This window comes from Rhinoraja longicauda, chromosome 20 (assembly GCF_053455715.1).
Source record: "Rhinoraja longicauda isolate Sanriku21f chromosome 20, sRhiLon1.1, whole genome shotgun sequence".
Lineage (NCBI taxonomy): Eukaryota > Metazoa > Chordata > Chondrichthyes > Rajiformes > Arhynchobatidae > Rhinoraja > Rhinoraja longicauda.
In genome coordinates this window covers 20317852-20330842 of record NC_135972.1, presented here as the reverse complement: position 1 = coordinate 20330842, position 12991 = coordinate 20317852, and the positions used below count along the sequence as shown (strand labels likewise).

Genomic DNA, 12991 nt, shown 5'->3' with positions numbered 1-12991 from the left:
CCATCTCATTGCACACCCTTGAACTATCTTTAATCGGACTTTACTGGACTTTATCTTGCACGAAATGTTATTCCCTTTATCCTGTACCTGTACACCGTGTAGGAAGGAACTGCAGATGCTGGTTTATACTGAAGATAGACACAAAATGCTGGACAATAGACAATAGACAATAGGTGCAGGAGTAGGCCATTCGGCCCTTCGAGCCAGCACCGCCATTCAATGTGATCATGGCTGATCATTCTCAATCAGTACCCCGTTTTTGCTTTCTCCCCATACCCCCTGAGTCCGCTATCCTTAAGAGCTCTACCTAGCTCTCTCTTGAATGTATTCAGAGAATTGGCCTCCACTGCCCTCTGAGGCAGAGAATTCCACTCAACGGGTAACTCAATGGGTCAGGCAGCATCTCCAGAGAAAAGGAATAGGTGATGCTTCGGGTTGGGACCCTTGTTCAGACTCTGTATACTGTGGATGGCTTGATTGTAATCATATATAGTCTTTTCGCTGATTGGATAGCATCGAATAAAAACAGTTTTTCACTGAACCTTGGTACACGAGACAATAATAAACTAAACTAAACGAAAGGGCTGGAGGAATGACCCACCCTCACTTTCCCCTGCATCTTACCTACCTCCCTACACAGTCACCATGCTCCTTTCTCCTCCTACCTATGCTCGTCTCCCAGACCCGAGTCCCCCATTTCCTCCTTCATCCCCCCTCTTTCGGGTCCAGACCCTTTTTCTGTTTGATTGTGGGGTGTGTGGAGGGGGAGGGGTAAAGAGCAAGAAAAGACCAGGATCAATCAGGGCAAAAAACAAACAGGACCAACCCCCCTACTCTGTACCTTCACTTTGCTCCACAGATGCTGCCTGACACACTGGGTTCCTCCAGCACTTATAGCATGGCTCCAGATCCAAGCATCCACAGTCTCTTGCAACACAATCTGTTTTGTGTCCCGATGAGTCACAGTCTGAGTCATATGGAAACTTGGAAAGGGGAATTTGAAAGGAATAAGCATCAGTCGCAATCTGGCAGGAAATGGGACTGACTGGAGAGTTTACACAAGGTTAGATGTTACAACATACTCCTCATTGAGCTGAAAGGATGCAGAAGAGATTCACTGGGATGTTTCACCAGTCTGAAGAAGGGTCTCCACCTATTCTTTTTCTCCAGAGTTGCTGCCTGACCTGCTGAGTTACTCCAGCATCTTGGCTCTATCTTTGGTGTACACCTGCATCTGCAATTACTCCCTACACCAGCATGTTTAATTTCGTTTAGCGATACGATGTAGAAACAGACTTTTTGACCCACCGAGTCCACCCGGCCATCGATCACCCATTCACACGAGTTCTATATTATTCCACTTCCACACCCTACACACTCGGGGCAGTTTACAGAGGACCAATTAACCTACAAACCCGCACGTCTTTGGAATGTGAGTGGAAACTGGAGCTCCCAGAGGAAACCAATGCAGTCAGGAAGAATGTGAAAACTCCACACAGACAGTTCCTGAGGTAAGGAGGGGAGTAGAGGGACTGGTGTAGATGGGACACATTGGCCCATGCAGGCAAGTTGGACAGTAGGGCCTATTTCCACGCTATATGACTCTATGACTCTCTGACTCAAAGTCTCCTCTCAGCCCCTGATGCTTTCGAGAAAACAATCCCAGTTTGTCCAGCCTCCAGCATCTACCACTCTCTGTGCAAAAAAAAAACTTGCCTCAGAAATCTCCTTTGAATTTACCCTCACATGCCTTCTAATATTTGACATTTCCACCTTGGAAAAAAAGTTACTGTAATCGACCCTATCTATGCCTCTCAGGGTTTTATAAACATCTATCAGATCGCTTCTCAGCTTCTGATGCTTACATAAAATAATCCAAGCTTGCCCAACCTCTCCATGTAGCTAAGGTCCTCTAATCCAGGTATCATTCTCATAAACCTCTTCTGGACCATCTTGAAAGCCTCCACATCCTTCCTGTAATGGGTGAGGTGACTAGAACTGTATGCAGTACTCCAAATGTGGTCTGACCAAAGTTTTATACATCAGGAGGACTTCATGTGATCTGAAAGGGCTGTGGGAGAAGATTGGTGAGGAACTTTTCAACCCGTGATTTGCAGAAGTTCAGAGTAGAAGATGTGGGAATGCTTACACAATAACTGTTAGGTCCTGGACAGTGCAGTAGAACAGAGAGATCTGTTCCCTAAAGGAGGCGACACAGATGCACTGGCATTTGGCACATTTGCCTTCATCAGTCGGGTACTGAGTACAGGAGTTGGGGCATTCTGTACACTTCATTGGAGAGGCCACATTTGGAGCACCCTGGGCGGTTCTGGTCACCCAGCTACAGGAAGGATGTCATTAAGCTTGAAAGCATGCAGAAATATATTCTTGAAGATGTTACTGGATTGGACGTTTGCGTTATAAAGAGAGGCCTGGACCCTGGCGCTGTAAGGCAGCAACTCTACCGCTGCACCACTGTGCCATCCCCTTGTCCTGCTCCCCCTGCTACAAAGGAAAATAATCTGGCCAATGAAAATCGGATCCAACGCAGAAAACACTGCGAATGCCAGGCAGGTCCAGCAGCATTTGTGGAGAGGAATGGCGTCGCCAGGCCAGCGTGCTGGTGGTTCTGTGGAGGAGTCTGGGCTAGCTGGGGCGCACACGAGCGTCTTCTGACGTTCCTAAGACCATGACATAGGAGCGGAATTAGGCCATTTGCCCCATCGAGTCTGCAAACTGTTACACAGTTCAGCCATAGAGTCATACAGCGTGGAAACAGGCCTTTTGGCTCAACTTGCCCATGCCGACCAACATGTCCAATCTACACTAATCTCACCTGCCTACATTTGGTCCATATCCCTGTAAACCTTTCCTATCCATGTACCTGTCTAAACGTTTCTTAAACATTGTGATAGTACCTGCCTCAACTATCTCCTCCAGCAGCTCATTTCGTACACCCACCACCCTTTGTGTAAAAAAGTTGCCCCACAGGTTCCCATTAAATATTTCCCCCCTCACCTTAAACCTATATGTTTTCTAGTTCTCTTTTCTGGGCAAAAGACTGTGCACTTACCCTATCTATTCCTCTCATGATCTTTACACCTCTATAAGCTAACCCTTCATCCTCTTGCGCTCCTAGCCTGATCAGCCTCGCCCTATAGCTCAGGCCCTCGAGTCCTGACAACATCCTTTGTAAATCTTCTCTGCACCCTTTCCAGCTTAACAGCATCCTTCCTATAACAGGGTAACCAAAATTGAACACAATACTCTAAATGTGGCCCCACCAATGTTTTGTACAACTGTAACATGACGTCCCAATTTCTCTCGTCGATCTTCTGACTGATGAATGGCAATGTGCCGAAAGCCTTCTTGACCACCCTATCTACTTGTGATGCCACATTCAAGGAAAGTGTTCTCCGTTCCTTGTCACGATATCTTATTCCAGCTAGTAATCTGTCTAGATTAAACAGTGTACTATCTCTCAGTTTACGGAAGTTTATATGAACAAGTCAGTCTTGTGTTTATAAGATGGTTGACAGGACATTGAACAAATGTCATGGCCAACAGTAGGGACAGATAAAATTCTAGATCTCTAATTTTCTCCAAACTCATCCTAGCTATATCTTGATTCAAAAATAATTAAAAGAAAACAAAATTGTTCATTTTATTTCAAAACACCACAGGAAAACGATTGTCTTTTGAATGTTTCCCAATGTCAGCTGTTGAGGAGCGGCAGCAGATTAAACTGAGAGGTGTACATTCCTTCCTCTGGCTTAACAATTCCCACTTTTTCTATCCTTATCCCACATCTTTTGTCTTTTCATTAAAAAGACACAAAGTGCTGGAGTAACTCGGCAGGTCAGGCACCATAATTGGAGAAGATGGATAGGTGACGTTTCTGGTTGGGATACTCTTTATCTCGAGCCTTTGTTTAACCACCTGCGTATCAAAAACAAATCCTCACCTGTATCCACCTATTACCTACCAGGCTCTGTCCTGCACCACCTCTCTTCCAGGTTTCTCTCCACTCCACCCACAATCTGTCTGAAGAAGGGTCTCGACCTGAAATGTCACCTATCCATGTTCTCCAGAGATACTTCTGGACCCACTGAGTTACTCCAACATGTTGTGTTTGATCTCCAAGGTTCAAACTGGTGTAACTTTTGCGTAAAGTCATGTTGCCACAGAGGAACAGACTAACATTGTGGGAAACAGATACAAGCAAAAACAACAACCAAATGAATCAGTATGGATAGAGAAAGACTAGAAAGGAAATGGGATGGATCAATCTGTGCCCAGTCTTTTTTGTTTAGTTTATTTAGTTTCGTTTATTGTCCAGTGTACAGATACATGATAAAGGGAATAATGTTTAGTGTAAGATAATGTCCTGTAAAGTCTGATTAAAGATAGTCCGAGGGTCTCCAAAGAGGTGGATAGTAGCTCAGTACCGCTCTCTAATTTATTGGTAAGATGGTTCAGTTGCCTGATAACAGCTAGGAAGAAACTATCCCTGAATCTGGAGGTGTGCGTTTTCACATTCCTGTACCTCTTGCCTGATAGGAGAGGAGAGAAGAGGGTGTGACCAGGGTGAGACTCATCCTTGATTATGCTGCTGGCTTTGCGGAGGCAGTGTAAAGAGTAGATGAAGTCAATGGAAGGGAGGTTAGTTTGTGTTATGATCTGGGCTGCGTCCACAGCTCTCTGTAATTTCTTGTAGTCTTTGATGGAGCTGTTCTCAAACCATGGTGTGATGCATCACGATAAAATGCATTCTACGGCGCATCTTATGCAGAACCTGTTCCCCACGATGGAAATATCTAATAATTTAAGGTGAGAGAAGCAAAGTTTAAAGGAGATGTGCAGGGCACACCTTTTACACAGAGGATGGTGTGGGTGCCTTTAACGTGTTGCCAAGGATGATGGTGGAGGCATATCCAACAGTGATGTTTAAGAGGTTTTTGGAAGTGCACATGGAAATGCAGGGAATGGAGAGATGTGGATCAAGTGTAGGTAGATAACAATCGGTATTGGCATCATGTCTGGCACAGACATTGTGGGCCGAAGGGCCTGTTTTTGTGCTGTATAGTTCTATTTTCTACTAGACCAAGTGGACCCGTTGGGCCCATACCTGCATTGGTGCAGCACCCTCTCCTCTCCCACTTCCCACTCCCCCCTCCTCCCCCCTTCCCCTCCCCTCTATCCCCATCAACCCCCCTTATCCTCCACCCTCCCCCCTCCCTCGCTCCCCCCCCCTCCTTCCCTAGGTGATAGATTTAAACTTTAAAATGTGAATAACTTTAATAATATAATGCCGACTTCAATGAAACATCTTCCATTAGTACCAAAGGGACGACGATGAGTAAGGTGGGTGGAAAATTGTTGGGCTATCGTGTACCGTTTTGGCTGTAGTTCAGCAACAAACAAACAAACAAACAAGAGTTTTAGTGTATAGAAGTTCTATAAAGTTACATATTTATTGCGTGCTTGCTACAGGCCGATCACTGGTGAACCTTGAATTATAATCTGGGTTTCAAGCACGGGAAATCACACTATGTTTCACAACAATTAAATGATACAATCTGAAACTCGCAATTCATTTCTTGAAAGGAAGTAAACCAACCTCAAGTTAATATCAAACATCAGATTTTAAATCGTTCACATGTCTCAGTAATTGCCGGAATGTTCGGATGGTTTAGACCCCTGATACAGCGATAATTTAGCTATGAACTTAAAGGAACTTTGAAATCTTAGGTTTGTCTTAACAAAACTAAGGGCGGCACAGTGGTGCAGCAGTAGGGTTGCAGCCTTAGAGCGCCAGAGGCTCGGGTTTGATCCTGACTACAAGTGCTGTTTGTATGGAGTTTGCACGTTCTCCCTGTGATTGAATGTGTTTTCTCCAGGTGCTCTGGTTTTCTCCCACATCCCAAAGAAGTGCAGGTTTGTAGGTTAATTGGCTTCAAGGACTGAGTTGGGCCAAAGGGCCTGTTTCCATGTTGTATCTCTAAACTAAACTAAACTAAACCACAATACTCTTGGCATGTCATTTGATTTGATTATGACTGCGTTCCACTGACAAAATGCATTGCAGTTACTTTTCGAGGCAACTTAGACAACATCTCCCAAACCTGTATGCCGGCTTGCTGGGGCAGTGGTAAAGCTGCTGGCTCACTACGCCAGAGACCCGGGTTCGATCCTAACTACGGTTACTGTCTATGTAGAGTTTGTACGTTCTCCCAGTGACAGCGTGTGTTTTCTCCAGGTGTTCCGGTTTACTCCCTGTACTAGTGTGTAGTACAGTGCTAACGTAAGGGGTTAGCAAGGTGTTGGTGGGCCAAAGAGCCTGTTTCTACGTTGTATCTCTAAGGTGATCGATGTTCAGCGTGGACTTGGTGGGCCGAAGGGCCAATTGCCGCACTGTATCTGTAAGGTCTAAATTGAAGTCTGTGATCTCAACCACTGCCTACAGGTTCCCCTCTAATATCTCAACTTACAAATACTTGACTGGCTCCCAGTGCTTGTATCGTGACACTGTGTGCCAGTATGGTGTACCAGCACCTCTAAAAGGTTAAGATTTCCAAATATTTAATAATGCCAAAAGTTTAAAAAAGAAAATGCATTAATTAAATTAGGCATTCAGGCCTTTAAACTGTGTAGTTAAGATATTAAGGGGCTTAGTGCAGGAAAGTGGCTCTGAAGTAAAATATCCTCATAATAATTAGGATATACGCACAAGGGACAATTTTACAACTTTCCAAACAAAATTAACAAAAAAAAAACCTGCACGTCTTTGGAATGTGGGAGGAATCCGGAGCACCCGGAGAAAACCCACGTGGTTACAAAAATCCGGACAGACAACGCCCATTGTCAGGATTGAACCCGGGTCTCTGGCGGTGTGAGGTGACAACAGTGGAGGGAATGGACAGTTTGCGCCACTGTGCTGCTGAGTTACTCCAGCACTTTATAACGTATTTTAAATGGACGGATAATTCCTTGACATAGTTTTTTCACATGATCTCCAATTTGTCTACCTGCTCAGAGAAAATATTATTGCTAGAGTAAACCACAAAGTGCTGATGATACTCAGCAGGACAGGCAGCATCTGTGGAGGGAATGGACAGACAATGTTTCAGGTTGGGACCCTTCTTCAGACTGATGGAGTAGAGAGGAGATACCAGCTATCTATTCTGCCAGCTTTCCTCCCACTACTCCATCAGTCTGCAGAAGGGTCCCGACCTGAAACATCGTCTGTCCATTCCCTCCACAGATGCTGCCTGACTCGCTGAGTTCCTCCAGCACTTTGTGCTTTTCTCCTGAGAGAGGCTTGTTTGAAAGCTGCTCTTATAACATTCGTTCACATAATGATTTACATGTTAGGTTGAGGAGAATCCTTGTGTCAAGCAGGCCAGGATAGTGATTAACCTGCCCAAGTTATGAATAAACACAGCTGTTAACAAGGTACATTCCAAATTGTCATAGCAACAATTAAACTGGGAATTTATTAACCTTGAACAGTAATATTGCCACAGAATATGGAATTATATATAACAAATATAATTCCATATTCTGTGGTGATATTGCAGTTCAAGGTTAATAAATTGCCAATTTAGTTCGGTAATATAGTTTAGTTTTATAATGAACTGCAGATGCTGGTTTATATCAAAGATAGACACAAAATACTGGAGTAATTCAGCAAGTCAGGCAGCATCTCCAGAGAACCTCTGGAGGTGAGATTATATTGTCTCTATCGTTGGGATAACATAGAGCTAGTTTTAATTGTCCTCATTATACCTTCCTCATATATATCCTCATATATTGTTTCATATATCCACCATTGATTTTAGGAACATAGAGGTCAAATTCTGGTGAAAAACAATGATGTAACATTGGTCTTATATGTTACCAATAAGATTGGTAACATATTATATATATATGTGTTATATATAATATATAACATATATGTATATATATATATATGTATATATATTATATACTGGTAAGTTTGATTTGTTTCAATGTCTTCTTAATAATGAGATTTGTAACAAAGAGAAAGTGACTAAATTTAAGTAAAGTAAACTGGCCACATAATACTCATGAGACTCATATTTTCGTCTGCTTTGTTTGCTGCCTAAGCGACACACCCAAAAACTCTCTGGGAGAATTAAATGAATGACTCATGTGACCTCTGCCTGCAGCGACTGTATTTACTTAGCGAGGTCACAGATCTCATTACATTTCTCAAACATATGAAATAAATTGTCATTGTTTAACAGAATCAAACATGCCATCACATCACAGACTAGATTTTCCGTAAAATAAAAAAATCAAAAGAGAATAGGGGTACAATATGGTTGAGATAGAATCATAAAGTCATACAGCACGGAATCAGGCCCTTCAGCCCAACCTGTCCATGGTGACCAAGATGCCCCCCCATCTATCTATCTATCTTTATACTACTAAAACTCTGACGTTCGTGTGTATGTACGCAAACATTCCGTGTGTATGTACGGAAGATTCCGAAGTGTCTTTGCTTGACGCTTAACTTACAAACCCTACTCCTCCAAGACGGTACACCAAAGCGCTACGATTTTTGTACCACCATATTCACCATTAACATGGGCAACTATTGTAAGTACTTTCATTCAAATTGAAGCTATCTTTTTAAAGCTAGAGAGATATTAAAGTTTAAATTTTTCATTTCTAACCCTTTTCTTGAAGGGGCTTCAGCGCGTGATGTCACAATGGCACCCGTGCACCAATGAGAGATCAGCTCGCGATGGACAAGCAGCTGCTATTGGGTGTTTACTCTTTACAGAGGTTTTAAATTTACATAATTTTTTTTCTGACCTTTTTTTTCAAGGTCTTCAGCTTGTGACGTCACAATGCTTGTGTGAGATGGTTGCAACATTGTTGCGAAAAGCAACTGCCAGTTTTTTAAAGTTGTGCAAGTCACTTAACATACACAGATCAGCATTGGGCCCCTATGCTCGTGGGCCACCGGGGCAAGTGTTTCGAAAAAAGCACTGAGAGTGTGTCTGGGGAGAGAGAGAATGGGGGGGGGGGGGTCTGAGAATGGGGACTGGGGAGGGGGACAACAGGGGTCGTTGCGGAGGGGGCTTGGTGGTGGGGGAAAGAGGGGTACTGGGAAAAGGGGAGGTCCCACTTCCCCCCTCAACCCCTTCCTCCCCCCTCCTTCCCACCTCCATCCCCACTCCCTCCCCCCCCTCCCTCCCCCCTCAATCCCAACCTCCATCACCACTCAGCCCCTAACTCCCCCCCTCCCTCCTTCCCTCCATCCCACCCTCCCCCACTCCCTCCCCCCTCCCTCCACCCTTCCATCCCTCTCCCCCTCCCCCCTCCTTCCACCCTCCCTCCCCCCCTCCCGGTTACAATGGAAACCCTACGGGGACGGGCCCAATGGGGAAAGAGGGGTACTGGAAAAAGGGGAGATCCCCCTCCCTCCCCTCCCCCCTACCCCTCCCCCTTCCCTCCCCCCTTCCCTTCCCCCTCCCCTTCCCCCTCCCCTCCCCCCCTCCCTCCCCCTCCCCTCCTCCCTCCACACCTCCCTCCACACCTCCCTCCTCCCTCCCTCCCCCCCTCCCGGTTACAATGGAAACCCTACGAGGACGGGCCCAACGGGGAAAGAGGGGTACTGGGAAAAGGGGAGGTCCCCCTTCCCCCCTCAACCCCTTCATCCCCCCTCCTTCCCACCTCCATCCCCACTCCCTCCCCCCTCCTCCCCCTCCCTCCCCAACTCCCTCCCCCCTCCCCCCTAACTCCCCCCTCCCTCCTTCCCTCCCCAATCCCTCCCCCCTCCCTCCACCCTTCCATCCCTCTCCCCCCTCCTTCCACCCTCCCTCCTCCCCTCCCGGTTACAATTGAAACCCTACGAGGACGGGCCCAACGGGGAAAGAGGGGTACTGGGAAAAGGGGAGGTCCCCCTCCCTCCCCTCCCCCCTCCCTCCCCCTCCCTCCCTCTCCCCCCTACCCCCCTCCCTCCCCTCCTCCCTCCACACCTCCCTCCTCCCTCCCTCCCCCTTCCCTCCCTCCCCTCCTCCCGGTTACAATGGAAACCCTACGAGGACTGGCCCAACGGGGAAAGAGGGGTACTGGGAAAAGGGGAGGTCCCCCTCCCTCCCCCTTCCACCCTCCCTCCCCCTTCCACCCTCCCTCCCTCCCCCTCCCACCCTCCCTCCCCTCTCCCTCCCCCCCTCCCCTCCCCCCCTCCCTCCCCTCCTCCCTCCACACCTCCCTCCTCCCTCCCTCCCCCTTCCCTCCCTCCCTTCCTCCCGGTTAAAATGGAAACCCTACGAGGACGGGCCCAACGGGGAAAGAGGGGTACTGGGAAAAGGGGAGGTCCCCCTCCCTCACCCTTCCCCCCTCCCCTCTCCCTCCCCCCTACCCCCCTCCCTCCCCCCCTTCCCCCTCCCTCCCCCTCCCCTCCTCCCTCCCCCTCCCCTCCTCCCTCCACACCTCCCTCCTCCCTCCCCCTTCCCTACCTCCCCTCCTCCCGGTTACAATGGAAACCCTACGAGGACGGGCCCAATGGGGAAAGAGGGGTACTGGGAAAAGGGGAGGTCCCCCTCCCTTCCCCCCTCCCCCCCTCCCCCCCTCCCCCCCTCCCTCCCCCCTCCCCTACCCTCCCCCCTCCCCTACCCCTCCCTCCACCTCCCCCCTACCCCCCTCCCTCCCCCCCTTCCCCCCTCCCCTCCCCCCCATCCCTCCCCCTCCCCTCCTCCCTCCTTCCCCCTTCCCTACTCCCCACTCCCCTCCCGGTTACAATGGAAACCCTACGAGGACGGGCCCAACGGGGAAAGAGGGGTACTGGGAAAAGGGGAGGTCCCCCTCCCTCCCCCCTCCCCCCCTCCCCTCTCCCTCCCCTACCCCTCCCTCCCCCTCCCCCCTACCCCCCTCCCTCCTACCCCCCTCCCTCCCCTCTCCCTCCCCCCTCCCCTCTTCCCTCCCCCCCATCCCTCCCCTCCCCTCCTCCCTCCCTCCCCCTTCCCTACCCCCCACTCCCCTCCCGGTTACAATGGAAACCCTACGAGGACGGGCCCAACGGGCACACTTGTGCTAGTTTAAGCTCTAAAAACAAGGAAATGCAAATGGTGGTTTACAAAATAAAAGACACAAAATGCTCTAGTAACTCAGCGGGTCAAGCAGTATCTGTGGGGAACATGGATACGTGACGTCTTGAGTTGTGACCCTTCCTCAGACTGATTGTGGGGGGGGGGGAGATTTTAGGGGGTTAACATTGAACTGGTGTGAATGGATGATTGATGGTCGGCATACATTCAGTGTGACCATGCTGTATCTCTAAACTAAGCTAAATCTGCAGATGGTGAAACATTGAGAAAAACACAAAATGCTGGAGAAACTCAATGGGACAAGCAACATCTGTGCAGGGATCGGATAGATGAAATCCTATCCCTAGATGACAAGGATCCTGACTCAAAACATCACCTGCCCATTCCCTCCACAGATGCTGCCTGACCCACTGAGTATCTCCAGCACTTTGTATAATGCAAGTTACTCTAGTCTAACCTTGTGGCTGAAATCTTTTGTGAAAATCTTTTCTGCATCCCCTCATAATGCTTTAGATCCCTCCACAATCCAATGAGTTTTAATTTGCCTGCATTTAATTTAACTAAGTGCAAAACAAGTTTTCTGGGGTTTGGCGTTATGAGCTGGCATCATTCACGGAACCTCTGGCTAATTGAACAACTTTGGAAGGAGTTAAGCAAACTTGAGTCCAACTTAACAGGCAACTTGCCCCACAGGCCCCGCCCATCTGTCCCCCGCCCTGGACGCCGCACTCAAGATGGCGGCCGCAAGGCCCCCACGCCAGGGGTTAAACAGCGTACGCACGTTCGGACGGACGTGCCTGTGACGTGGGCGCCGCTGGCGTTGTTGTTGTCGTCGGCGGCGGGGCGGGTCACGTGGTGTGGCCGGGGCGGAGCGGAGCCGCGGCCGGGATACGGACACGGACAGGTGTGGGCTCCGGGGCCGCGGCGTGAGGGGGCGGCGGGGGGAGGTGACAGAGGGGAAGAGGAGAAAGGGAAAGAGGGAGCCGAGGCAGACTGACAGAGGGAGGGAGGCTGGAGGGAGAGGGGACTGAGGGGAGGATAGGAGAGGGACTGAGGGAGCGGAGGAGTAGAGGGAGGGGAGGGTAGGAGAGGGACTGAGGGAGGCTGGAGAAGGAGGGAGAGGGGACTGAGGGAGGGGTGGGGATGGCAGGATGGGGACTGAGAGGCTGGAGAAGGAGGGAGAGGAGAGGGACTGAGGGAGGCTGGAGAGGGAGGGTAGGGTAGGGTAGGGTAGGATGGGGACGGAGGGAGGGGATTGAGGGGGAGGGGGGTTGGGGAGAGGATGGTGGTGAGGGAATGTCAGAAGGAGGGGGTGTGGAGAGAGGTGGAGTGGTAGGATGGAGAGTGGGGGAGGGAGACTCGAGGGGAGGGTAGGATGGTGACGGGGATTTGAGGGGGAGGCATCTGGGAGAGGAGGGGGAGGAGGTTGGAGGAGGGGATGGGGGTAAGGGGGGGGTCAGAAGGAGGTGTGGAGAGAGGGGGTAAGGAGAGAGGGGGAGTGGTGTGAAGGAGAGTGCGGGGGGGGTGGGTCTGAGGGAGGCTGTAGGGGAGGGTATGGTGGTGACTGCGAGGGGATCTGAGGGGGGATTGAGGGGGAGGCATCTGGGAGAGGAGAAGGAAGGAGGTTGGGGGAGGGGATGGGGGTGAGGGGGATGAATTTCAAGAAGGGGGTTTGGGGACGGGGAGAGAGAGAGAATGCGGATGGGGTTGGGGGGGTGAGGGTGAGGGACCACGGGTCTGGTGGGAGAGAATGGGAGGGGTTTCCCTACAACCTCTGGCGTTCCCGAAAAAACCCAATCCAAGTTTGTCCAACTTCTCCTGGTAGCTAACACCCCCTAATCCAGGGGTCATTCTGATAAATCTCCTCTGCACCCTTTCCAAAGCCTCAACATCTTCCTGCAAAGGGT

General features: G+C 49.4%; 1 protein-coding gene across 1 annotated transcript in view; it reads left to right on the top strand.

Annotated features, from left to right (window-relative positions):
- The first annotated feature begins 11920 nt into the window (after nt 1-11920).
- The window catches only part of gnptab (N-acetylglucosamine-1-phosphate transferase subunits alpha and beta), a 45590-nt gene continuing 44519 nt past the window's right edge, over nt 11921-12991 (top strand). Inside the window, exon 1 of the mRNA XM_078417118.1 lies at nt 11921-11988. The gene's annotated coding sequence lies outside the window, so the exon portion shown is untranslated. The remainder of the gene's footprint in view (nt 11989-12991) is intronic.